We start from the raw sequence: 27,500 nt of genomic DNA, 5'->3' as shown, positions 1-27,500 counted from the left end.
TCCAACCTCCATGAGGCCCCAAATAGAAACAGTGTGACTGAGGTCCCCACCCATAGGCAGTCACCACTGCACCTTCACGGCCCTAAGGGTGACTGTGCTGGGGGCTGAGCAGGAGGGGCAGGCTGACCCTCTAGTTGCAGCACACAGCCCTCAAGCTGGTGTAGCAGATCTCCAAACTCCTTTTGGAGCTCGCTATGCACCAATCCCCAGACCTGGCTTCGGGTGACGGTATCCTGTCCACTCCCGCTCCCGGGTGGGAAGAGCCCCATCCCCCTGAGGTGGTTCCACCCAATGGTGGTGCAGGACCAGTGAAAGAGGAGGTCCCGGAGTGGGTCTCAAGTGTGCTGGTGCCCAGTGCCACAGCCAGATGAGGTGGGAGAGGTGGGTCCGCTGGGACCGGCCTTCCCAAACGTGCTATGGTGTTGCAGTTTTAGAACTTATGTGGGTTAATAATAGTCAGCACAATCCAGAATTAGTTATACTAGCATGCATAGATATGCCTATTAACCCAAAACAACAGATTTGGAATAGTTGCATAGCAAACAGAACACATGCATATATGGAATCACAGTGGCCATTACCAACGGCATGCAGGTTACACTGATAGCAACAAGCCACCAATGATAGTATTTCAACATGGAACATTAATAGAAATACATTTCAATTTTTGTTGACCAATAAGACGTATGTCCCAACAGTAGGTTTGGTGTAAAACATACCCATTTATTTGTGTGTTTAAATTATTGTTGCAGATTTGATTGGGGGACTGAGAGATGTAAGTTAACAACTTGCATATCCTTGCAGTACTTACAACTTTAATGATCATTGCTCTAATCATTACTCTGCAGGTATTATTACAATACCCTATGGCCTTGGTTTGGCCAGTGGTATGTTTATCCACAGTGTATAATTCAACCGTGTTATAGCTACCTTCTACTTCTTTTCCCTAGAAGACCTCTGAGGGGATTGTTTGTTAACACTACCTGACTGTTTCTACACATATTCTCAAAATCCTAGTTAATACTATGCATACAGCTTACTACTACTCCTGGGTTTCAAACTATGGCTGTGTCTGCTAAAAATACAACAATATGTGTTTCATCAGAGTGAGCTATTAAGAAACTGCTGTCTTTTTTCTTCAGTGTTTTCTGTCCAAGTCTCTCTTGGTTGTACAATCTGACCTTGTAATTACAGCATTCTTATACAGACATTCTTAGACATATTTTATTCATGTAGCATAGTGTGGGAAACAGTGGTTAACACAACATTACTATTCAGATATCAGATCTTGGTGAATGCAACATGTCAGGCCATACAATACCAGAGTAAACACAACCAATCCAGGATTTAGACCTTTATTGCCAGGCAGTTACAGTTCTCCTACCTGGAAGACGTGGGGGGAATGTTTGTTAACACTACTGACTGTTTCTACACATATTCCCAAAATCCTAGTTAAAATTGTGCATGCATCTTACTACCACTCCAGGGATTCAAACCATGGCTGTGTCTGCTAAAAATACAACTATTTGTATATCATTAGAGTGAGCTATTGAGAAACTTCTGTCTCTTTTTCCATCTTTTCTGTCTGAGTCTCTCTTGGTTGTATAATCTAACCTTGCAATTACAACATTCCTATACAGACATTCTAGACATATTTTTATGTAGCACAGTGTTAACAGTGGTTAACACAACATTACTATTCAGATATCAGATCTTGGTGAATGCAACATTTCATGCCATACAATACCAGAGTAAACACAACCAGTCCAAGATTTAGAACTTTATTGCTAGGCAGTTACACTTTAATTTAAATATGACCTATATGGGACTATTACTGTCATATTGTCTGGTTTATTCAGTATAAACCATACACATTTGTTATACTGCTGGGTGACATTTTACTACTTTATATTTATTTGGTATGACTACTACAAGCAGGATTGTTACTCACCAGCCTCACTACCCAGCCTTTGCAACCTACTGCCATGGGCTTCCTGATTCATAGCCCACTCAGCTAGAGCTATAATGAAAATAGAGAAACATTTATGCATACCTATCTATCACATACACAGGCTGGACTTAGGTAAACAGTTAATGCTATGAATACTTAACACACCGCTGGGACATCTCCCCTCTCTCTTGCTTTTTGGACCCACTGTTCCAAGAGCTCCCTCTTCCTCCATTTCAAGTCGGTGTAGTGTGCCGGACCTGCTCACCAGTCCAAGGGATACCAGTGGCACTGGTGAGATCATAGGTGAGACTTTCCCAGACTTCTGCTTTATATTGTGAGCCCTGGTACTAGTCCTGCAACAGTCTCACATCATGTTTTTTTACCAGGAGTCCTACAATGACCTTGGACTCCTGTATACCACAATGCTGCACCCGAAAGTGCATGCCCTCTCCAACACCTGCCATACTGCCTACAGTTGAGAGCTACAACCAATTATGAGCTGTATTCCTGCCTGTGGCATTCAAGCACAGCCAATTTCCTGCCCTTTGCCGTGATTGGACAGTTTTGAAAATGCTGAGCTAAGCTAAGCTATGGGCAAACCTTTCTTAGCTCAGGTTGGCAGTGCTTAAAGGGGCAGGCTCAGCATTGCTTACCAATGGGCAAATCCACTTAGCTGGGCTACTCATTGCTTAGTATTCATATGGACACAATGCTTACACCCGGTCAGCATAGCTGTGCAATGCTTAGCATTGCTTATGTTTTATTTTATTGGACTACCACATGTATGTAATTGATTCATCATTCATTACATAATATAGATTTATTTACCTTCCCTAACATCCCCCAAATGTGCTGTAATTACATTTATTCTTGTGTGACTTTACTGTATGGAGCACTTGTATTTATATGGGGTTTTCACTACTTTATTACACTGACACCTCACATCTGGGCCTAATACACTACGTTGGTTGAGAAATATAAGTTACTTCCTACATAAATATACAGATAAATTAAAATTGTAATGTTTACACATGCAAAACAGCAATGGCTTTAGTGAGGGTTGAACCGTGAATGATTACATACAAGACATACACTCTAACCACTACATTATTTCACTTGTGTTTATGCTGCATGTCTATTGCTTTTTAACTTATCCTGCCGTTTCACCCACGCAGCTACGCTTAAGCTTTATTGCATATGTGAAAAAATATATATTTGTTGTGTATTTTACTTCATACCTGTTCGATTCTCAGCTAAAGCATCTTCTGTGTGGAGACATGCGTGAATGGGCGTACCTTCATTGAAGGTTGTACATCAGGGCTGGAAACTTGGTACGTAAAAATCTGGTGCCAATCATTAGTGGAACGGAGTTCCGCTGTGGCGACCCCTAACCGGGAAAAGCCGAAAGATACAACAACAACCCTTGCAAATGCTGAACCTGTTATTCTATTAACTTTCTGGCTTTGTAGGGACGATCGTCTCTTATGGCTTTGTCCAGATTCCTTACTCTGATGGGTTGGGAGGTGTGTGCTATGTGCTTCGTACCTGCCAAATATTCATGCTTATGCTAAACCTGTTATTCTATCCACTTTCTGGCTTTATAGGGACGATTGTCCCTTATGGCTTTGCCCAGATTTCTTACCCTAATGGGTTGGTGGTGTTATGAGCATTCTTGCTCAATTTAAATTGCCTTATGACAATTCTGGTGTGCATGGGGTGTGTGTATTGTGATAGCATTGCTTTCAGACATACCACCTACATTTGTACATGGAACTGCACCATTTTACAGCATGGCAGCACACCTTCATGAATATGCATGGAGCACTGCCATGCTGCACAGGAATGGTCCCTTCCATGCAAGAATAAGCTATTCTTGCCCGGAGGTTTGCTGAATCCTGGTCAATGATAATATGAAATGTGATTTTGAATGTAGTGGGTTAAAATGACATGCCAAGGAATCTAAACATGTACGTTTTGTGTAATTGATTTTTAGGTGTCCCAGGGCAACAAAATCCACCATAAGCCACACCACGATATGAAGATAAAACACTTTATTCCATAAAATAAAAATATGTTAAGCACTTTCATTCATAACATATATTCAAGGACTTCATCAGAACATTTAAAAGAGTACAAACAGACCTCTTTTATTATGTTCATAGGTTCAAGGTTATAGTTAGGTACTAGGCTATCTGCCCGAAGGCATTTATAAGCCTAGCCAAAATGTGTTGGCTTTTGCCGCCCCCTTAGATTAGTTCCTTGTACCTCTGTCCAGCAGAGCCATTGAAGTGATCCCTGGGGTAAACTTTCTGTTTCCCATCCATTCTTCAAGGTTTCTCTTGAAGAGGGTTAGTGAGGAGCTCTGCCTAATGTAGACTGGAATCTTGTTCCAGAGCATGGGAAGTCTCTGGGACAGGAATCTATCCCTCCAGCACGTCCTATTTATTGTTGTGGTGAGGTTTAGATCCCTGTAGCATGTGGCTCGAGGGATATGGTTTTCTTTAGGTGGAGCATGTACATCAATTCTGGGTTGGACATGGCCTTTTTTGTCAGGCAGAGATCACCTCTGAGTAGGTGGTATGCAACCGAGTACAGCTGGAGTTTCTTCAGTCGAGCTGCATAGGACATCTGCTTGAGACCAGTGATCCTCTTGGTGAGTAACTTCTGTGGTCTTTCCAGTTGTTGCAGGTGTCTTGTAAGGTACATCCCAAATGGGGCATTGTACTCTATGATGGGTCTGAAGAGTGATGTGTAGTGGGGCCCAATTACCTCTTTCTGTCTGGATGCAAACCCTTTTGTGATTAGGTGGCCACATAGAAGGATTTTCTAACCACTTTGGCAATGTGATCATCAAAGGGATCCCTTATTACATCTTCCATATTTAGGGGGCTACCATCTATGTGGTAGTTTGTGGGTACTTTGTTTTTTCCAAAGGGAATGACTATGCACTTTTTGGCATTTAGCTTGAGACCATGGTTTTGACACCAGGTATCTGTGTAAGTGGAGGATGTCTGTGTCAGCCAGAGAGTCAATTATAGCCCCTAGTCTGCAGTCCTCTGCGAACTTGGTGAGCCATAGTCCTCCTGTGCTTGCCTGTACCTCTGAGAAGTATATGCCAAACAGGAGGGTTCCTAGGAATGAGCCTTGGGGAATGCCACTTGTAACAGGTTTAGAGTCAGACTTAGCTCCTGCAACTCTTACCATGTGGGTTCTGTCCATGAGCCAGTTGGCAACCCATCGCATGACGTAAGGGTTTATGTTCAGGCTGGTGAGCTTGTCTATAATACCTGAGTGGGGAATAGTGTCGAAGGCCTTTGCAAGGTCTAGGTAGGCTGTGTGGACCACCTTTCCCTCGTCTATAGCCTTGGTAATTGTCTCAAAGAAGTCCACCAGATTTAGGAGGCATGATCTGCCCTTAACAAATCCGAACTGGGTTGGGTCCAGTGTTTGGAGGTTTCCAATGTCTCTGTTAATGAGATCCATGATGATGCACTCCATAGCTTTGCAGACCAAGCTAGTCAGGTTTATAGGGAGATAGTTCCCGGAGAGGCTGATTTCAAACAGTATGTTTACGTGAGGGGTTAGTTCATCTTTGAGCTTGTGTAGGACACAGCCTGTGACACCGTCCGGTCCCATTGATGCTGTGTTTTTGGCTTTAGAAAGGGCTGTTTTAACCTGAGTGTCTGTGATTTCAGGGGCAGTACATTCTTCTGGTATAGTTATGGGACCTTTTGGGGGTGAGAGGGAGGTTGAAATTTGCATTGAACCTGTCTGCCAGGATTTTGGCTATATTGGTCGGTTCAGCGTATTTTGTGCCATTCTGCACTAACTCTGAGCAGATCTGAGAATTGCCACTTAGATTCTTGACATAGCTAAAGAATGCCTTGTGGTTATCTTTGGAGTCCATGGCAATTTTTCTTTTGAAGCTAGCCTTGGATGATTTTATGAGGAAACATAGTTTCTTGCTGATAATGATCAGTGATGTCTTCCCTTCTTGGGATTTTACTCTTTTCTGTATTAGTTTCCTCCTTCTATTGTATAGCTTTTTTATGACAGGGATCGACCAGACTGGTTTCCTTTTCTTGGAGGAGTGAGTCTTGGTTTTGTTTGGGATAGCACGATCCATGCATTCTTGTAGGTACCCGTAAAGTGCATTAGTAAAGGATTTTGCAGCTTGGACAGCGTTATCCTTTAGCATGGGGGCTTTGAAACTTCCTACCTTGGTCTTAAGTAACGTGAAGTTTGCTTTTGAAAAGTTTTTCATGGTGGTTTCTTTGACCAGGGGTGGTGGCAGAATGTGGATATCCAGAATGATTAGGTCAGAACTGACCAGCGAGGGGTTGACCTCCGGTGTGGAACACCAGTCGCCCATGTTGGTGATGACCAGGTCCAATATGTTGTCACCTCTGGTAGGGGTGTTAACCAGTTGATTCAGGGTGTTTGAGTTTATAAATTCTAGGAAATGTTGGGCCAGGGAGTTCGTACTTGAGTAGTTCTCCCAGTTCATGTTTGGATAATTGAAATCACCCAATATCAGGGTGTTTGGTAGGACCTTTATGTTTCCCAGTGTTTCCAGGAAGGCGGAGTGGGGGTCCTGGGACATGGTGGGTGATCTGTAGCAAGCTATAATTTGAATAGCAGTTTTGCCCATTTTTAGTTGCACGTGGATGATCTCTGAAGCATCGTGCTGTGCCACTAACCTGGAGGTGTGGGTATCCTTGATGAATATGGATACTCCCCCCGCCTTTTGTATTTTGGTCTAGGTTTTGTGGCCGAAATGTATGGTATGAGTTGTAGCCTGGAAGTGCTAGGGTGCTCTCTGGAGCCTTAAACCAGGTTTCTGTTACTGCACATATATCGATTTTCTCCATACTGAGGAGTGCCTCGAGTGCGTGCATTTTGAGGTTTAGACTTCTGGCATTAAGCAGCATTACCCTCAGATTTTTGTTACTTGTGCTATTTACGGCGGTGGGTTTGTCTTTTGAGCCTTGCCTAAAAAAGGCACTATGGGGGTGGCAAGCGCCTTGGCCAGTATTCGAAAGCCTAAGGGTAACAGGTGCAAGCCATCTCTAGCAAAGCAGCATGGCTTGTTGAGCATGTCATCCCAGGCTGACAGACACTGGATCCCCTTTGAAAGACACCAGAAGCTTAGCCAGTTGTTGAAATTGATATTTTTTTCTTTATACAGTGGTGTCCTTCTTGGTGAGGGCAGGATGCTCTCAGGGTCAGGGTCATACCAGCCTGGGCTTTGTAAGCAGAGAGCTCCTCCATGTCTCTTTTCATGTAGTCCAGGGAAGTACGGCTCAGGTCGTTCACACCAACATGGACAATGACAGAGTCATATTTGTACTTGTTCTGGAGTGACCTAAGTGCTTGTGTTATGTGGCAGATCCTGGCACCCGACAGGCAACTAACAGTAACCTTCTCCTTGTTCAGCCTAGTGAGTGGGATGTCAGTGTGCCTGACTATAGAGTCACCTATTACTAGTGTGTTGAGTATGTTATTTTGCCTTAAGGGCTATGATTGTGTGGCACACTGGTTTTGTGAAGTATAAGTTTCATGGTTTGTGTTGGGGGGTGGAGGTTGCTTGGTTGTCTGCTTTGGAGGTCTCTGTTGCTTTTGCAGATTTTTATTTAGAGCCTCCAAGTATGTTTTTGTGTATTCATGTATGTTTTTTGCCAGTGCTGGTTTCATAGGTCTATGTGAGACTGGTGGTGTGATGCAAGTAATTCCCTTCTCCTCTTGACTGTCTGGTCCAGTCTTGGGTTGAGAGAGGTTAGCCTCCAGTTTAGCTGTATAATTGCATCTCTCACATGTATTAGTGTTTGGTGGAAGGAGGAGAGGTTTGTCTGTGTACATGAGGCAATTGTAACATTGCCTCAAAGTGCCCAGATTCACCAGTTGGACTGGAGAGTACACCTGAAATTGCCCTTTGGACATGCCTGGATAGGTACAGTCAATTGTTTTACTGATTGGCTGGTAAGGTCAAATAGAGAGCCTTGTCCTTCTCTACAGTATAGGTGGGTCTAGTGCTAAGGTTTATTAGTGCTTGTTATGAGTTTTGGGCAAGTGCAGGGATGAGAAGTGAATGATTTGAGTGCTTAAGTTGAAAGTTTGTCTAGTTCCAAGGGAAAAATTGAAGAGTAGACTTTGTGAAGCCTGGAATAGTTATACCCTAGCTAACTGGCACTGCCTGGTGTGCAAAACCACGTAAATGTGGGTTTTATAGCAGGGAAATGAAAGAGATGAAAATTATTCTGAAATGGCCAATAAACTACTAATAACTGGACTGAAACCACTCCTCCAGGGACAGATAGGCTGCTCAAAGCTCCCTCTCTCACAATGAACAGAGAAAATGCCTTCTATCCAAGTAAGGTATGGACAAACACAGAAACTTGTAACACAGCCCTGAATTCAGCACTAACCTGAAAACTGGATTAAACTAGCTTAGAAAGGCAGAAAAACAAGTATTTTTTTTTTGTTTTTTTCAGAAAATAAAGCAGATACAATAAAAAAAACACTTTAAATGCACAGAAATTGCTATCACACTTGAGTGTGTAGCCTACAACAGTTAAACAGGTAATTTAAACACAACAACTTTGTTAAAGTGCAGGCAATAAAATAAGTACAATATGTAGCTGAAACAAGCTTTTTAAATCACAGAAACTAGAAAATCGGCATTTTAGGCGGAATTAGCTAAAGGCAGCAGGAAAATGCAGAAAAAATTAGTAATTAATGATGTCATTAATGACTGACATAGAATTAAAGAAATAGTGCTATCAACCTAAAACATAAACCATATATGTATAAAATCATAAAATACAAACATAAATTTAAAAAATAAACAGAATCTTACAATGTTTCAAAGCTGTAATGCTCTTTTTTTCAAAATAGGCAGTAAAGGTACATGGTCATTTAAACCTGGTATATAGTTAACTTTCAATGTAATAATCCAGTATACCTCCCTAAGCTCAAGCATCAATTCCTACTACCCTCCCCTGACACTACATGGAACCACTTCAAGGATACTAAAAACAAACCTCTCTGCTTTACTGTATCAACAATTCAGGGTGTGTTTAAATAAGACGTTATTAGAAATACCTTTCTCTATTGCATAGAGATGTTCATATATCCTGGTTCTCAGTTTTCTTTCTGTTTTACCCACATAAAAGTTCTTACACAGTGGACACAAAGCAATATAGATCACTCCTTTGGAGTTACAATTCCCTCTCTGTAAATTAATTCCTTTCACACCATCCTTAATAAAAATGTCATTATTACAAACATATGGACATAGTCTACAACTACCACAACTAGTGGTACCCTTGTGTACTAAGGGGGCTATAGGTGATATAGGTTGGTATTTTATGATTTTATACATATATGGTTTATGTTTTATGTCAGTCATTAGTGACATCATTAATTACTCATATTTAAAAGAGGTTTGTTTGCATTATTTTAAATGTTCTGATGAAGTCCTTGAATATATGTTATGGATGAAAGCCCTTAACGTCTTTTTATTTTATGGAATAAAGTGTTTTATCTTCATATCATGGTTTGGCTTATGGTGGATTTGGTTACCCTGGGACACCTGAGAGTTTTCTTTGGTTTATTCATTGGTGTTCTTTGCAATGGATTAGTGTATTGTGTAACTGATTTTTAAACAAAATACATTGTTTTAGAGGGAAAGACATACTGGAAAGCACAGCAGACTGTGATAGAGGATAATATTTAAAACAACTTAATGTAGCTGCATAATTTAATATAGTACAGGGGAGGGAATGTGAATGCTACTGGAATAAATTGGATAAATGGAAGATAAAGCAAATATGTGCTGCAGTTTCCACACTATCTCCTAGAGCTGTTTACCTTTGCAGCAGTACATAGCTTTTATGGTCATATATTCAAAAAGTATGTGGTCACATTGTAGACAAATTAAAGAAAGGTAAACAAAATGCCCATTGACTTACACTACGGGACGTGCAATAGAATATGGTCAGATGCAGACATCTGCCCATTTACATGAAAGAAGTTTCATGAATGAAAACAATGCTACCTCTGAAGAGCAGAATAAGTAGGAATGACTATAGAGTCACCTATTACTAGTGTGTTGAGTATGTTATTTTGCCTTAAGGGCTATGATTGTGTGGCACACTGGTTTTGTGAAGTATAAGTTTCATGGTTTGTGTTGGGGGGTGGAGGTTGCTTGGTTGTCTGCTTTGGAGGTCTCTGTTGCTTTTGCAGATTTTTATTTAGAGCCTCCAAGTATGTTTTTGTGTATTCATGTATGTTTTTTGCCAGTGCTGGTTTCATAGGTCTATGTGAGACTGGTGGTGTGATGCAAGTAATTCCCTTCTCCTCTTGACTGTCTGGTCCAGTCTTGGGTTGAGAGAGGTTAGCCTCCAGTTTAGCTGTATAATTGCATCTCTCACATGTATTAGTGTTTGGTGGAAGGAGGAGAGGTTTGTCTGTGTACATGAGGCAATTGTAACATTGCCTCAAAGTGCCCAGATTCACCAGTTGGACTGGAGAGTACACCTGAAATTGCCCTTTGGACATGCCTGGATAGGTACAGTCAATTGTTTTACTGATTGGCTGGTAAGGTCAAATAGAGAGCCTTGTCCTTCTCTACAGTATAGGTGGGTCTAGTGCTAAGGTTTATTAGTGCTTGTTATGAGTTTTGGGCAAGTGCAGGGATGAGAAGTGAATGATTTGAGTGCTTAAGTTGAAAGTTTGTCTAGTTCCAAGGGAAAAATTGAAGAGTAGACTTTGTGAAGCCTGGAATAGTTATACCCTAGCTAACTGGCACTGCCTGGTGTGCAAAACCACGTAAATGTGGGTTTTATAGCAGGGAAATGAAAGAGATGAAAATTATTCTGAAATGGCCAATAAACTACTAATAACTGGACTGAAACCACTCCTCCAGGGACAGATAGGCTGCTCAAAGCTCCCTCTCTCACAATGAACAGAGAAAATGCCTTCTATCCAAGTAAGGTATGGACAAACACAGAAACTTGTAACACAGCCCTGAATTCAGCACTAACCTGAAAACTGGATTAAACTAGCTTAGAAAGGCAGAAAAACAATTATTTTTTTTTTGTTTTGTTTTTTTTTTTTTGTTTTTTTTTCAGAAAATAAAGCAGATACAATAAAAAAAGCACTTTAAATGCACAGAAATGGCTATCACACTTGAGTGTGTAGCCTACAACAGTTAAACAGGTAATTTAAACACAACAACTTTGTTAAAGTGCAGGCAATAAAATAAGTACAATATGTAGCTGAAACAAGCTTTTTAAATCACAGAAACTAGAAAATTGGCGTTTTAGGCGGAATTAGCTAAAGGCAGCAAGAAAATGCAGAAAAATGAGTAATTAATGATGTCACTAATTACTGACATAGAATTAAAGAAATAGTGCTATCAACCTAAAACATAAACCATATATGTATAAAAATCATAAAATACAAACATAAATTTAAAAAATAAACAGAATCTTACAATGTTTCAAAGTTGTAATGCTCTTTTTTTCAAAATAGGCAGTAAAGGTACATGGTCATTTAAACCTGGTATATAGTTAGCTTTCAATGTAATAATCCAGTATACCTCCCTAAGCTCAAGTATCAATTCCCACTACCCTCCCCTGACACTACGTGGAACCACTTCAAGGATACTAAACACAAACCTCTGTGCTTTATTTTAACAACAATTCAGGGTGTGTTTAAATAAGGCATTATTAGAAATACCTTTCTCTATTGCATAGAGATGTTCATATATCCTGGTTCTCATTTTTCTTTCTGTTTTACCCACATAAAAGTTCTTACACAGTGGGCACAAAGCAATATAGATCACTCCTTTGGAGTTACAATTCCCTCTCTGTAAATTAATTCCTTTCACACCATCCTTAATAAAAATGTTATTATTACAAACATATAGACATGGTCTACAACTACCACAACTAGTGGTACCCTTGTGTATTAAGGTGATATAGGTTGGTATTTTATGATTTTATACATATATGGTTTATGTTTTAGGTTGATAGCACTATTTCTTTAATCCTATGTCAGTCATTAGTGACATCAATTACTCATATTTAAAAGAGGTTTGTTTGCATTATTTTAAATGTTCTGATGAAGTCCTTGAATATATGTTATGGATGAAAGCCCTTAACATCTTTTTATTTTATGGAATAAAGTGTTTTATCTTCATATCGTGGTGTGGCTTATGGTGGATTTGGTTACCCTGGGACACCTGAGAGTTTTCTTTGGTTTATTCGTTGGTGTTCTTTGCAACGGATTAGTGAATTGTGTAATTGATTTTTAAACAGAATACATTGTTTTAGAGGGAAAGACATACTGGAAAGCACAGCAGACTGTGATAGAGGATAATATTTAAAACAACTTAATGTAGCTGCATAATTTTATATAGTGCAGGGGAGGGAATGTGAATGCTACTGGAATAAATTGGATAAATGGAAGATAAAGCAAATATGTGCTGCAGTTTCCACACTATCTCCTAGAGCTGTTTACCTTTACAGCAGTACATAGCTTTTATGGTCATATATTCAAAAAGTATGTGGTCACATTGTAGACAAATTAAAGAAAGGTAAACAAAATGTCTATTGACTTACACTACAGGACGTGCAATAGAATATGGTCAGATGCAGACATCTGCCCATTTACATGAAAGAAGTTTCATGAATGAAAACAATGCTACCTCTGAAGAGCAGAATAAGTAGGAATTACCAATCTTATTGAATGTACAATGAACGAACAACAGGTGTAATCAAATTAAGCTCATATATAGTCTTATAAACTAACCACCTGTAAGTTTTTTTAAGCAAACTCATCTATGAGGTAGTAGAGTATATTTGTGGGAAATCATGTCAGAAGGGCAATGCTGACATTCTGAGTGAAGAAATATTCAACCACCTCTAAGAATGAAGTGTTTTGATTGAGGCAGTAAAGTAGAAAAGATGCACTTAGCAGACTGCAGAAGTAGTAAATGGAAGCAATCAATTCTTTCATCAAAGTCTAGTTTGCCAAAGAATTTTGGGCTGAGACAGGCTTAGCAAACTAACTGCGGTGGTGGTGCTGCGGTAGCATTGTCGCCTCACAGTAAGACGTTGTCCTATTCGATTCTCAGCTAGAGCGTCTTCTGTGTGAAGACATTCGTGAATGGGCGTACTTTCATTGTAGGTTGTGCGTCAGGGCTGGCAACTCAGCATGTAAAAATCTACTGCCAATCATTAGCGGACCGGAGTTCCGCTGTGGTGAACCCTAACCGGGAAAAGCCGAAAGATACAACAACAACAGGCTTAGCAAACTAATGACCAAATTAAATCATCAAATCCTGTTTTTTAAAGATGTGTTGACCTTAGAGTTTGTCATATAAGAATGGGGCGAGGATTAGAGGTAGGAGGAAATGTCACCGAAAGAAGCATTTTGCTACCATTGAGTATGACTTTTGCTAAAGTATAGTTTCAGTGAAATAGTCTTAACTGTATGGTTTTCAGTGAAAAATTATCATATTGCAACCATGGTGTGGCACCATGTTCTGCCTAAGCAATTTTAAGCTTACACAAGAAAAATGCAGTTATAAACCATGAGATAAAATGTGTGGTATTTGATGATGAAAGTTGAAAGTTATAGGACTCATTGATTTTTTTATTTTTTTCTGTATACACATTATTTTTCTATGGCTGTATTATTGTTTTTTTTTTTCTTGTATTGCATTAAGTTTCTACTTTAACATGAACTGAAGAAAACAAAAAAAAAACAAATTAATAAAGGTAATAGACAAAAACAAGTATTCTGAAAATGGTCCAGTGGTGCAAGATTTCATCTCCTCAGCATCCATTGTCTAACTGTGTAACTCTGAGCAAGTTGCTTAACCAGTTACTGCTCCCAGGCTGAAACTGAAAATCGTCCATGAAAATCAGTTCTCTGCCCTGGAAAACAAATAAAAATAAAATAAAAGCAAATAAAGAACATAAAGGGACATAAGATGTCTCTTCAGTACAAGTTACCTTAAAATACATGAAACAATACACAAGGGCATGTAGGTGTTTTACTGTTACCAGTCTTGTTTTCTGTTTAGTCTTTAACATAAATTAATATATTGATTTGTTTGAAGAAATGACAGCAAATAATGCATTAAAGCATCTTTTATAAACTGCTTTAAAGGAAAGACTGGTACACATTTCTGTGTAAAAAAGCACCAGCCCTGGATTGTTTATAAATGTGGTATTAAGGATTACTAATAACATCTAAATCAGCTCTCAGAATGACTAACGAGTAACTGCAGCATATTGTTCCAGGTTTTTTTTTCCATGACCTTCTATATGGTAATTATTGTGTCTCTGCCGCATTTATGGCAGTTTTGGTTGAATGCCTCTCTAGGCAAAAGGGCTGAGGATAATTTAGGGCAATACACCACAGAGCTTCTAGTAGGTCACCATATTATGGAGCATATTTTCACAGTAAACATTTCACTAAGGAGTTTAAGTAAAAAAGGAAGATATCTGAAATGCAAAAAAAAAATGTAAACTCCATCCATGCCTTATTAGCATTAAAAGGCAATTTTTGTCTATCTGAAAAGCTCCAGCATATGTTTCAAATGTGTTTGTTTCCTAGAGGCAAGCATTTAGGAGAATATTTACTGACTAGCTCTTTAATATGCCAACTCTGAACTGGAATGCCTCATAACTAGTAATTCAAAAGTATGTGCATATAGATGGTTGTCATTATGACTCAGTGTGCCTTGAGGGTGCATGCAATGAGCTACAAGGAATAGTGTATTAGAAACTCAATGCAGTGCAATTGGTGTGAAAATTCATGAGTAAACATTTGTCTTGTTGATAGATTTTAGTATAGAAAAAGTGCCAGATGTAATCTTAGGAAATATTTATCCTGCTGGTGTACAGTATCATTTACAATCATTGTTTTATACATATTTTTGTGTGATAATAAATTGCCCCTCTCTGCAACTTATCAGAATATATTTATTTGTTTCATTTTGTGAAAAAATACTATTATAAAGCATTAAAGACATGCTAAACTATAGAGAGATGTCTGACACTAAGAGGGAAAACACTGACCATGGGATTCAATACAGCCTACATGATGTTTTTTCACGTTGTTCACGTCACACGGGCGTGGGAACATTCAAATTCTGTAAGTGCTGTATAGAGGTGTGCACTCCCATGGTTTAAAGTTAAACACCGTGGTATGCTAATTGCTGCATAAGCATCTGAATAGCATGCTAGTCAACTGATGGAACAATTCAACAAGGTAGAAAGTAACCATGTTAACTCTATGCTGGTGTTCCGGCTGTATTCCAAAACGTTTGGAAAACAGCCACAGAAAGGAGTCTACATGGACAGAATAAAATGTAAAATGTGTGACAACTGTACAGAACTGACCCTAATATGCGAAAGCAGGCTGGATGCAACAAAAGGAGAGTACCAAAAGTAACATGAATCTTTTTTTCTTTGTGCCAGAACAGAAATGCAGCTTTGCTCTCCCACCGCCAAATGAACAATACATACCTGTCAACCTTTTGGGGCAAAAAAATCTGGACAAAGCCATAAATAATGGGTGGAAAGCCCCAAAATAGGGACCATTTTTAAATATTGCTCTTAAGAAATTTAGAAAGTTGATAGAATAACAGGATTTGTGTTAGCATGAATTTTATGAAAGGTGTGAAATCTGAAACTCACATCTGCAATTATTTTCTGACTTCTATCATTATTGACTTGGCAATGTTTTGCCAGAAAATCACAGTTCTATGAAAAATGGACCAAAAATATAAAACAAAAATCTGGACATTCTGCAAACATCTGCACAGTTGAGAGGTATAAGGAAGATAGCTAAAGGTGTAAGTGTGTGCTAATCAAAATAAATAAAAAACATTAAACAAATTATTCACAGTTACATGCAGGCATACCCATCTAAAAAGCAGTACTCCTCTGTGCAGATATATCCCAAAGTAATATCCTCCCTTCTGTGTTCTACATTCCACTCCCTTTCAGTTTCCCTACTTACACAGTTACCAACAGTATAGACTCAGGGCTGTCAGCACAATGAATATGCAAATGAGATCTGAACTCATTAGAATTGCTGAATCCCAAAAATTGGATCCATGTTGGGATGTAAAAAATAGTGCAGGCTCTCCCTTGGTGCTTGTATTTATGGGATGGCAACTGTGAAGGCTTAGATCAGGTGGGTGTGTCAGGTTAAAGTTACAAAGTGTTACATGTAGGTCTGTCAAGGTTGGAAATGCAAGTAAGCAGTGCACAGTTCACAGGTTCTGTTTCATTAACATTCAACCTCTTCTTCATTTGTTGGCAAATTTTGTTTTCAGTGTCAGGTTTTTAGCACTATTTAGTAAAAAAGAAAAGAAAAAACAGAAAAAAGGAAGAAGTAGTTGAAATGAGGAAAAGAAATATATGGCATACACACTTGAAAATGATAGTACACATGAGATATGCCTACATAGGTCTGGATTTCAACTCTCACTCCAATGTGCCTTCAGAAAACAGTAGGGTGCCTTATCCTGCTTTGCCACACAGACAGCTATGCACAAAAGAACTGACATCATTCATCACACAACCAACTGCAACAGAATGTACATGGATATCAAACCAAAAACTGTTATTTTCACATTTATTATTATATTTGGATGTAGTGCATTTAGTGATCACACAACCTGCTATGATTATCACTTGCAAATATACAGCTCTGTCTTACCTTTCTGTGTTTCCTGGTCTTTCATCAGTTATCTGTCCAGTACTCTGAGACATTCAGTCTGTAAGCCATGCTATGTCATTGGCCTTAAAATGTGTGAGGATATTAACTGGCAATAATATGATATGCATTTGCCATCAACTGAAGGACAGGTTGGATGGCACAAAGAAGCATAGACTGCGCTTTTGGGGGGAGCAAAAGTGAGTTTCTGTTATGGCACATACAAGGGTACAACTGTTCTTTTGAGGGAGAAACAAAGCTGAGTTACAGTTATACACATACAGGCATAGACTGTTCTTTTGGGGTGAGCAAAGGTGAGTTACTGTTATGGGACATACAAGGCTACAACTGTTCTGTTGGGGGAAATAAAGCTGAGTTACTGTTATGGCACATATAAGCATAGACTGTTCTTTTGGGGTAAGCAAAGGTGAGTTACTGTTATGGCACATGCAAGCATACAACTGTTCTGTTGGGGGGAGCAAAGCTGAATTACTGTTGTGGAACATACAAGCATAGACTGTTCTTTTGTGGTGAGCAAAGGTGAGTTAGTGTTATGACACAAACAAGGATATGTTGCTGTTGTTTCTGTCCTTGTTGCATCCTGCCTGTTGCTTGATCTTGTGAGGGCTGTGAAGTCAGAAACTGTGATGTGTATCATTACTTTCTAACTTTTCTCGTCAATGATTTTCTAGTACAAATGTATGGTGCTAAACTGAGGGCATACAGTGATCATCAGTACTTTTGAGAGGTATGGCTGTGTGAATCTTTGATGCCTGAGGTGTACTATTTACTAATAGATACATCTAAGTTAAATAAATTTCTGCAGTCACAAGTTATGGAAATGTTGGTACAAATCTCCCACCTTTTACTTGCTTACTGTAACAAGTGATGAAATACAAGGATATGCCATAATATTATTAAACAATACATTCCAGTTTCAGGACTTAGCTTGTAAATGCAGCAGTTGCCACAGTGTTAGTCCATGGCTGACTCTGCCTGATGCAAGCAGTACACAGCCAATACATGGGTAAGTAAAGGTTATGTCAGTTACCTGGCATCAATGTTACTATATTATTTTGAGCAGCAGGAAGTTTTAGGCCCCCAGGTGGTGAGTGAGTGTGCTATGCATTGTCTCTTAGCCAATGCAAGGGCATACTGAGCATGCCTACTGTATGTCTGACTACACCCACAACAGCTGGCGGTCCTCCCTCTGAGTTCTCATCTGCCTGTGGCTGTGGTGACCTTGGCATTGGTGGTGTGATTTATGCCTTTTCCCTTGCTGATCCTGCTGCAGCTGTTTCATCAGGATTATGTTGTGCAGCATGGCACATACTGTGAAGATTTCTGTACATGTCCATAGATTGTACTGCAGGGCTCCTCCAGATGTATCTAGGCACTGGAACCAGTCTTCAGCAGCTCAAACACACACTCTATGACATTTCTGGTTTGAGCATGTGCCTCATTATGGCATTTTTCTGTGGGTGTGTGTGCATTTCTCATGTGTGCCATCAGCTACTGTTCCAGTGAGTAGTCTGCATCCCCCAGTAGATGACCCTGTGAGATGTCCCCCCCTAGAAGACATATGGTACAGTTGGGAGGTGTGCCAGATATGTGAGTCAAGGTAACTGCCAGGGTTGCAAGCACACATGTCCAAGATGATTCCCTTGGCATTACACATGACTTGGCAGTTGATAGAGTGGTAGTCAGTTCTGTTAATGTAGATCCTTCCCTGTTTCCCAGGTGGTGCCTTCATTTCTACATGAGTGCAATCTATGGCACCCAGTGCTACATGGTAGTGCACTACCTGTAGGACTGTTGCATATTTCTGGCTCTCTCCTCAGAACTATGGGGAAGATATATGTGCTCACTGGCATATTGGAGCATAGTATCCAGGAATTGGTGGAGGATTCAGGATGTTGATGCCTGTGACACCCCCAGCATGTCCCCTGTTAGTCTCTCAAAGATACCTGTAGCTAATATTCTAAGGGCTGCACATACCTTTGTTTTAACTGGGATGGGTTTCCCTCAGATGGCTCTGGCTCTGGGTTGAGTGTGGCAGAGGTAACAGAGTTCCTGTAGTGTCTCTCTGTCCACCATGTAGCGCTCTACAATTTCCACATCATGTAGGTTGTGATGAGTTAAATGTGGCCTAAAAACACTTCTCCCCCAGGCCTATTTGCAGCAGCAGCATTGACTTCAACCTGTAGCACATACAAATGGATTAAATCAGCAACAACCCCTAACATTCTGTCTTTGTAGACTTTCTGTGTCTGTACCCCAAAAGTTTTGACATCTGCATGGAAAACCAACATGGAGTCCACATGGATGCTTTATAGCTTGTTTAATAGCTTCACCACTTTGGATTGGTTGATTAGCATGCATTTCAGCTGCTAATGCTGTATTTTGCATGTATGAGACACAGACAAAAACTGATGCAATCCATTAATAATCTACAGAACTATAAAAGATACATGTGCAGCTAGCCAAACGGATGGTGAGGAGAGCTATATATGTTTGGAAGTCTGCAAAAATGCTTTTTTCGTCAGGGTATATCTGTACAGAGGAGTACTGAAGTTCAGCAGGTGTGCTCCCATTTTGTCGACTGCATACTGCATATGCTGGAATGTATTTTAGAATAGTGTCAAGCAAAGGTTTTTACACATTTATCTGTATGCATTAGCTAGAAGTGTACTGATGACATGGGCCTGTTTGTCAAGCCATTTCAGAGGTACAAATGATTGACAATACATGAAAATGGAATGCTGTGTTATAAATATGTAGAAGTGTGCCAGGGACATGTCATTTCATAGCACTTTTAGCATTTCAAAGAGGTTTTGTTAGCAAAATGGGTCATTTGCCTGTTCTTTTGTGGGTGGGTCAAGGATGAGTTACTGTTATGGCACAAGCAAGACTGGACTGTTCTTTTTGGGGGAGCAAAGGTGACTTACTGCTATGGCTTAAAAAAGGATATGTTTCTCTTGTTACTCTCTTTGTTCTGCATCCTGTCTGTTGTTAGTATTTCATATCTCCAGACTATTTTATGTTTCTCCAGGGGGTAAAACTGACAGCCTACCTTTTTTGTTTATCTGGAAACAATTATTTTGTAGTTATGCGATGCTTATGTGTATTACACTTCTGTTGTCTTTTAGGACACATACAGGTATGTAACTCAAGTGTGTCAATCCATGGAGACCTCCCCCTTTACTGATGCTGAAAACCAAGTCATAGTCGATGATTTCAGTAACATGTGTTTTTCTCCTGGAAAGGGGTTGGGGAGATGTGGCCCATAGGATACAAATATGGCAGCAGATTGCTCATAATGCCAATGCCGTGGGTGGCCATGGCAGAACATGCAAACCGGTGTGACATAGGGTCACTGACATGATAACATCTGCAAGGAGGCGAGCAGCTGCAGTGGGCCATGACCAGATATTTACCAGTGGAGGGCCTACTCCCTAATGAACAGTTCCTGGCCAATCTGAGAGATCCAGGCAGCTCCCAGGTGAGTGCAATACAGCGTGTCTTGGATGTGAGTGCAACACATTCTGAGACAGCAAACATGTCCCAGAAGGAGCTTCCAGGAAAGCTTTGATATCTCAACAATTGCACACTGTTCTATAGAAAAACAATTGGAACAAATAAGTTAATTCTGTATCACGTCTTTTTGAGGGGGGTTAAAAATTGCTACAGTTAGCTTAGTTTGGAGTTGTCAACCACATTTTGTTCAAAGTACCATTAATGCACACATACAGAGGTAAATGTGTTACCCCCTGTATTACTGCTAATTGTGATGATGTTGCCCTTACATCTTGCTTAACTTCTTCTAGGACCATCTGGAGTACAGTGCAGTATGTCTTCTGCAGATGATAAGCCAGATATTTTTCATGCCAGTACTGTTGAGCAATTTAAAGGAGTATTGTAGTTTGTGATATTGATCTTAGGCCTGTTGTGTGTATTGCTGTACTGCCTGTAATAGTGGCAGCACTGTTAGTTTGTTAGCATGTATTGCACTATAGTAGTGCAGGTATTAGTGTATTTGTATGCTCCTTCTTTTTTATCGCAGGTGATTATAGCAGTGAGAGTGTGGGCCCTGTGGCACCTGATGTCAGTGTATCCACAGACTCTGATGATGATGGTAGCCAAACTGAGACAAGGTTAAGGGGTGCAGAGGTTGAACCTGACACAGAGTTTGATATACAGCCATCCTCTGCATTTCCATCAGACACATCCAGTAAGCCTACACCTACCCAGTCCACTGATCCCACAGATCTTGAACAGGTGGACCATAAGGACATTGATCACAGAACTGTGGCTACTGTGGCTTCAGTGCCTGTTGAGTCTTTCCATGACCAAAGTGTCATGAGGTGCCACACAGAATTATTGATAGGGGGTGTTCTGAGGGGGCCTGCTGTCCCTCCTCAACCTGGTGCAGGTGTAACTTTCCATGCCACTCAAAGTATGTTAAGGCCATCAGAGGCACAGTCCCATAGGTGCTCCAGACAAATACTCAGGGTTGTAGATGTGGCACAGTGTGACATGCATGACTGCCTCCACTGTGTTGCGATTCACTGGATCTGATGAATGACACATTGGAATGAGGGGTGTCTGTGATGGACCGAGTGGGTGTCTGTCATGGAAAGCGCTGTGTCTGTGATGGAAAGTCTGATTGAAGGAGAAGAGAATCCTCGTTGGTGTGGGTCAGCCACATCATCTGCTGTCAGCCAACGTGGCCATAACCAATCACACTCCCATAGTGGCAACAGTTCCTCTGCTCCATCAGTAAATCTGCTGTTCACACCCAGATGTAGTAAGTCACAGGGTCATGGTCCTGGGCACCCCTATGAAGGAAACTCATCCAGCACACATCAGTTATGTTCAGGTAGCAGCACTGCATCTGACAGTGGGCGTAGACATGCCAGTACAACTCCTGGCAGAGCCAGTTCTCATGGTCAGGGATGACAATGATGAACTTCCACCTCTACCATGCATGGCTTACACCTGTCTGACAGACCAAGACATTGAGCTAGCACAGAGCTTTGCTGTGTTCATGCAGACACTCCCATACCAATTCCACTTGGAGGACCCCTACAGACACACAGATACAACAGTTACTCAGTTTGTCCCACTGGCCATTTGCTGTTTTATCCCAATGTCTGCGTTTTTCTCCTTCCTACTCACACACACACTCATCAATCTTCTGTGTTAGCCTAGGCTTCCTGCCCCCCCCCCACACACACACACAGCACCCTGTGCAAGTGATGATAACTGTGCCCTATCCCTGTTTTCTATCTTTTAGATTCAGCTATAAAAAGCTGTGTCTAATGCTCAGTGTGCATAGCTTAGTGCTTAGTATATCTGCATTTCTGTTGTTGAAACGGTCATTGTTCCTTTAACTTAAATTGGTCTTGAAAGTTAGACAGTTGATAGCATCAAAATTTCACCAAGTTATAGTAATTGCTCTTGTAAGAGTGTTGAGGTTAAAAACTACAATGTGTATATTTACTTTCTAACTTCTCTCTTTAATGATCTTCTAGGATAAACGTATGGTGATCATAAGTCACACCATCATATACAGATCTTAGGAATGTATAACAGCACTGTAGTCAAACCTCATCAGAACAGTAATTCAGTATAATGCTCTTTCTTGCATGTACCTCTACAGACACATCCAGCAGCTGGAGAGACCACAGGCCTTTCTCAGGAAGATAATACAGGGCCTACAAATCATGCCAATAGATTAAAAGCCATGTCACTATCATCTGTCTGGTATAGGATGAGGTGACGTCTTCCTGGCCTCCAGGCCAGTGTTTGACCATGCCCTGATGGGATGACCACATATCCAAACATCTGCTATAGCTGATGACATCAGCAGTGTCCATTGATAATGTGGCAATAATAGTGTCCCGCATGCTCTGGTAAAAGTCTATCTGTAATGTCAAGCAAGAGCACACACATACACACACACACACACACACACACACACACACACACGCACACACACACACACACACACACACACACACACACACACACACACACACACACACACACACACACACACACACACACAGTTAACTGCAAGGAGAATAGAACCCCTACCTATCTAAGTACACTGACTACAGAACCCAGTACATAATGCCAGTGCCACAGCACAACTCTGACATTTGTAAGACTGCAACTGAATGTATAATACATGAAATCAGCATTCCATGTGTGAGACAAGATGTTGGTAGGCCTGCATAGGTTCATAGCTTCATAGGCTCATATGAGGCTACTACCATAATGGCCCTAGGTTCATAGGTTCATAGGAGGTTACTAGGCTAATGACCTAAGGGCCTTGTCAAGCCTACCCAAGTTGTACCATTGTTCCCTTATAGATGAAGATACATAGTCTATGTTTGTAAATCCATGATAAACATTGGTCTAAGAGAGACATAGGTGAACCCCCTAGAGTAAATCTACAATTTTGCATCCAACTGTCCCAGTTACACTTAAATAGGGTCATTGAGGAGGTCAATTTCATGTGACTTGGGAGTTTATTCCATAGGAATGGCAATCTCTGGGAGACATGTCTATCTCTCCAGCATGTCCTGCTGATGTTGCAGGTAGTTAAGGTCCCTAAAGTGAGTGACTCTTGCCCCATTTGATTTGCAGAAGTGGAGCATTTCCATTAAGATAGGGTTTGAGACTGCTCTGTAGGCCAGCCACAAGTTGCCTTTCAGCAGTCTATATGATACAGAGTACAGTGACAGGTCCTTCAGTCTGTCCATGTAGATAAATGTGTTGGAAATCCCTGGATTTTCTTAGGGCAAAACCTCTGAGGTCCCTCTAGCTGCTGCAGGTGTCTGGTGAGGTACATGCAAAAGGGAATTGTACTCTATTATTGGTCTGATGAGGGATGAGTACAGTGGAATTATAACATCCTTATTTTTGGATGCTGCGCTCTCGCATATGAGGTGTGCAACATAAAGGGCCTTCATTATCACTGTGGACACATGATGATCAAAGGTGAGGTTGGCATCAACCTGCATTCCCAAATCTCTCACCATTGAGTTAGAACATAGGGGTTAGTATTAGTAGTGTAATTTACAGGGATGTCTCCTTTACTGAAAGGGATAATAGGGGATTATTTTGGGTTAACTTTAAGTCTGTGGTTTTGGCAATAATCATTTATCTATGTAAGCACATTTTGTAGTCTGTTGACATTGTTTGGGGATTCAATGATTGTGCCAAGTTTGCAGTCGTCAGCAAACTTGTTGAGCCATAGGCCATCTTTTTTTGCCCAATTTTCTGAGAAATTCATTCTAAACACTAGGGGGCCCAGCACAGACCCTCATGGGATACCATTGATAACAGGTCTGCTGGTAGAGGTGGAATCCCCACTTATGAATGTATGCATTCTGTTGGTGAGACACTTAGCTACCCATCTAATGATGTATGGGTTAATCTCCAGCTGGATGAGTTCCACAACGATGCCTCAGTGGGGGATTGTGTCAAAGCCCTTAACCAAGTTGAGATAGGCAGTATGTACTGATTTGCCTTCATCCAGGGTTTTTGGTGACATTCTCAAAGAATTCTGCTGGATATAACATGCATGATCTGCCCTTGACAAAGCTAAATTGGGTCGGGTGAAGAGATTGAAGGTCACCAATGTCCTTGTTGATAAGGTCCAATGTGGCTTATAGGTGTATAGTGCCCTCAGTCGGTTGAGGGACCCCCTTTGTGCAAGGGAACTATGGTTACTGTTTTCCCCCTCTGCTGGTACAAAGCCAGTACTGAGACTGTGTTTGAAGAGAGTACCTAGTGGTTCTGCTAACTCTTGCTTTAGACTATTAAGTAAGCAGCCTGGGATGTTATCTAGTCCCATAGAGGCTGTGTTTTTGGCATTGATGAGTTCAGTTTTGACCTGTTATTTGGAGATAACAGGTAAAGAACTATTGACAGGTATGCTGTGGGGTATGATCGGCTGAGACAGGGGTGTGAAGTTGTTGACAAACCTGTCTGCTAACAGGTTGGCTATGTCCTCATATTCAGTATGAGTGGTACCAGCCATTCTGAATTTGGTGCAAAGCCGGGCCTTGCCTTTTACATCACAGACATAGCTAAAGAATGCCTTGTGATTATCCTTAGCTATAGATGCTAATTTCATTTCATAATTAGCTTTAGAGGATTTTACAAGATGTCTCATTTGCTTGTTCAAGCTGTGGAGGGTGCTCTTCTACTGAGACTGTCCCTCTTATTCCTGGATATCATTTTTTTCTCTTGTTTTATAATCTATTCATGCTAGATGTCCAACAGGGTGGCTTGTTTTTTGTGGACAAGTTTTGATCTGTTCTGGTACAGTTAAGTCTAAACACTTTATATACACCTCCATATACATGTCTTTACTGCCAGTGGTGGCAGTAGGTTTGAAACGATATATGCCATCACTTAGGAGGCTATAGTTTGCTTTGCAGAGATTTTTCCATCTTTTGGATCCTGAGGGGGGTCACTTAAGATTATTGCACTGAATATGACTGATTTATGGTCAGACCTTATCAGGGAAGGTCTCACACATGGGATGGTGCAGCAATCTCCCATGTTGGCGAATACTAGGTCAAGGACATTCCAGCTCCTTGTGGGGGTGCAGACTAACTGTTCCAGTGCATTCATGTTTACAACGTGCAGACACTTTAGGGCGAGCATGTTTGAGCTCATATATGTATCCCAATTATTGGAAGGATAGTTAAAGTTACCCATGCCTAGGATGTTTGTCTATATTATCAGTGACGCAAGTAAGTTCAGGAAGGCACTGTGTGGTTGTTCATGGTGCATGTTGGTGGACCTGTTGTTAACAATGTCATGGAGGGGGAGTTTTCCTAGTGTTGGTTGGACTTGGAGTAACGCTAGAGAATAGTTCTGCGTAACCAGTCTTGAGGTGTACTTGTCTTTTATGAAGATGGATACTGCATCTCCTCTTTTGGTTCTTTCATGTTCTTTTTGTAGCCTGAATATGTGGAAGGCATTATAGCCTTTCATGGCTGGAGTACTCTCTGCTGGCCTAAATCATGTCAAACATCAACATCTTCCTCAAGTAAGAAGTGCCCCCATTGAGTGTAGTTTATCTTTTGAGGATATTTTTACATCAGGAACTTTGTTCTTATAACATTGCCTAAAAAAGCAACTATGGAAGAGGCAAGTACCTTGACAAATAGCCAAAAGGCAAGAGGTGACAGATGAAGACCATCTCTGATAAAGCAGGATGGTCTGTCAACCATATTATCCTAGCCTGATAACTACTGGACTCCCCTGGAGTGACACCAGTAGCAAAGCCAATTGTTTAAGTCGATAATTCTTCTGTTTGTATTGAGGCATCATCCTGAGTGAAGGTAGAATGCTGCTTAGGGTTATGGAGATACCTGTCTGGGATACATAATCTGAGGAGTCATTCATATCTCTCTTTATATAATCCAGTGAGGTACAACTCAAGCCATTTATTCCAACATGGAGTATGACACAGGTGTAACTGTGGTTGTTATTGAGAGACTTGAATGCATGCATGACTTTGTGGATCCTAGCACCTGACAGACAGCTGACCGTGACATATTCCTTGTACAACCTGATAAGGTGGACATCTGTGTGTCACAGTATGGATTCACCTATGGCCAAGACATTGGTCTTGAGGTAGTTTGCCTTAAGGGCTCAATTGGTGATACAGTGATATGGTTGTTTTTATGTGTAGCGGATTCTGTTGGAACTGTCTTGTGTGCAGAAGGTTTGCATTTTCAAAGTCTCTGTGTATGTGAGTTTACGTGTTGTGCACTTGGTTTGTTGTTTGAGGAGTTGAAGTATGTATGCTGACAATCTGTTTGATATCTAGTTTGTTGTTCCTGAGAGAGAGAGAGAACATTTATTCTAGATTCAGTGTATACTTGCATCTCTCACATATTGTATTCGTAAGTTTTAGGAATACATGGTTATCACTATACATGAGGTAATAGAAACCTAATGCAAGTACCCTTTTTTAAGCAATTTTATGAGCAGCAGCAACTCGGCCTGTCTATGAGGTGTATAGGTGCTACCCCAGAGGCTGTAATAGACTCCAACTGTGTGTGTGAAGCAGTGCTTCTCAATGACCCTGTTCAATTGCAACCTTTACTACTGGTTGGGTAATTGTACAGCCACATCTGAGCTGAAACATATGTCCTCATGGACAGGGTCAGCTGGTGCTGCTCACAAACATACTGTGCTATAAACAACCATTCGACTATGCTCAATAAGGGTACTTGTGTGTTTACACAGCTAGGCTTCTACACACCCTAGTGCTATTAGGCTAGTAGCCTCATATGCAACTATGAAGCTATGTGCCTATGCAAGCCTCACAACCTGTTGAACCCCACATGGCTTGCTGATATATTCTGCTATAAGTTCACCTACACTCCTTTATAAATCAGCATTGAACTGTAGCAGTTGCAGTAAGTCCTGTTTTGTGTAGTTAGATAGATGGGGTTCTGTTCTCATTGCAGTCAACTGTGTGTGTGTGTGTGTGTGTGTGTGTGTGTGTGTGTGTGTGTGTGTGTGTGTGTGTGTGTGTGTCTAGACAGCAGAGCAGATGTGTGTATCCTCCAGTTACTTCTCCACTACCATGCAGTGATAGCATTTTGATACTTGCTCATGCCTACACATCAATTTCATGCAGACTTCCAAACTTTTTGTATCCCACATGGCTTGCTGATGTCATCTACTATAAGTTCAACTGCACTCCTATATAAGTAGGACCTGAGCTTTGGTGCTTGCTCTAAGTACTGCTTTCTGTAGTCTGTGTACT

General features: G+C 40.7%; 1 protein-coding gene across 2 annotated transcripts in view; it reads left to right on the top strand.

The window, feature by feature from the left end:
* Positions 1-27,500, top strand: part of LOC122790142 (glucagon receptor-like) — a 2,645,547-nt gene that overhangs the window by 1,102,097 nt on the left and 1,515,950 nt on the right. The gene's annotated exons all lie outside the window — the stretch shown is intronic.

The sequence above is a fragment of the Protopterus annectens genome, chromosome 1.part0 (assembly GCF_019279795.1).
Source record: "Protopterus annectens isolate FY-2018-M chromosome 1.part0, PAN1.0, whole genome shotgun sequence".
NCBI lineage: Eukaryota > Metazoa > Chordata > Ceratodontiformes > Protopteridae > Protopterus > Protopterus annectens.
The sequence above is the reverse complement of the archived record's forward strand: the minus strand, read 5'-3'. Positions and strand labels throughout refer to the sequence as shown.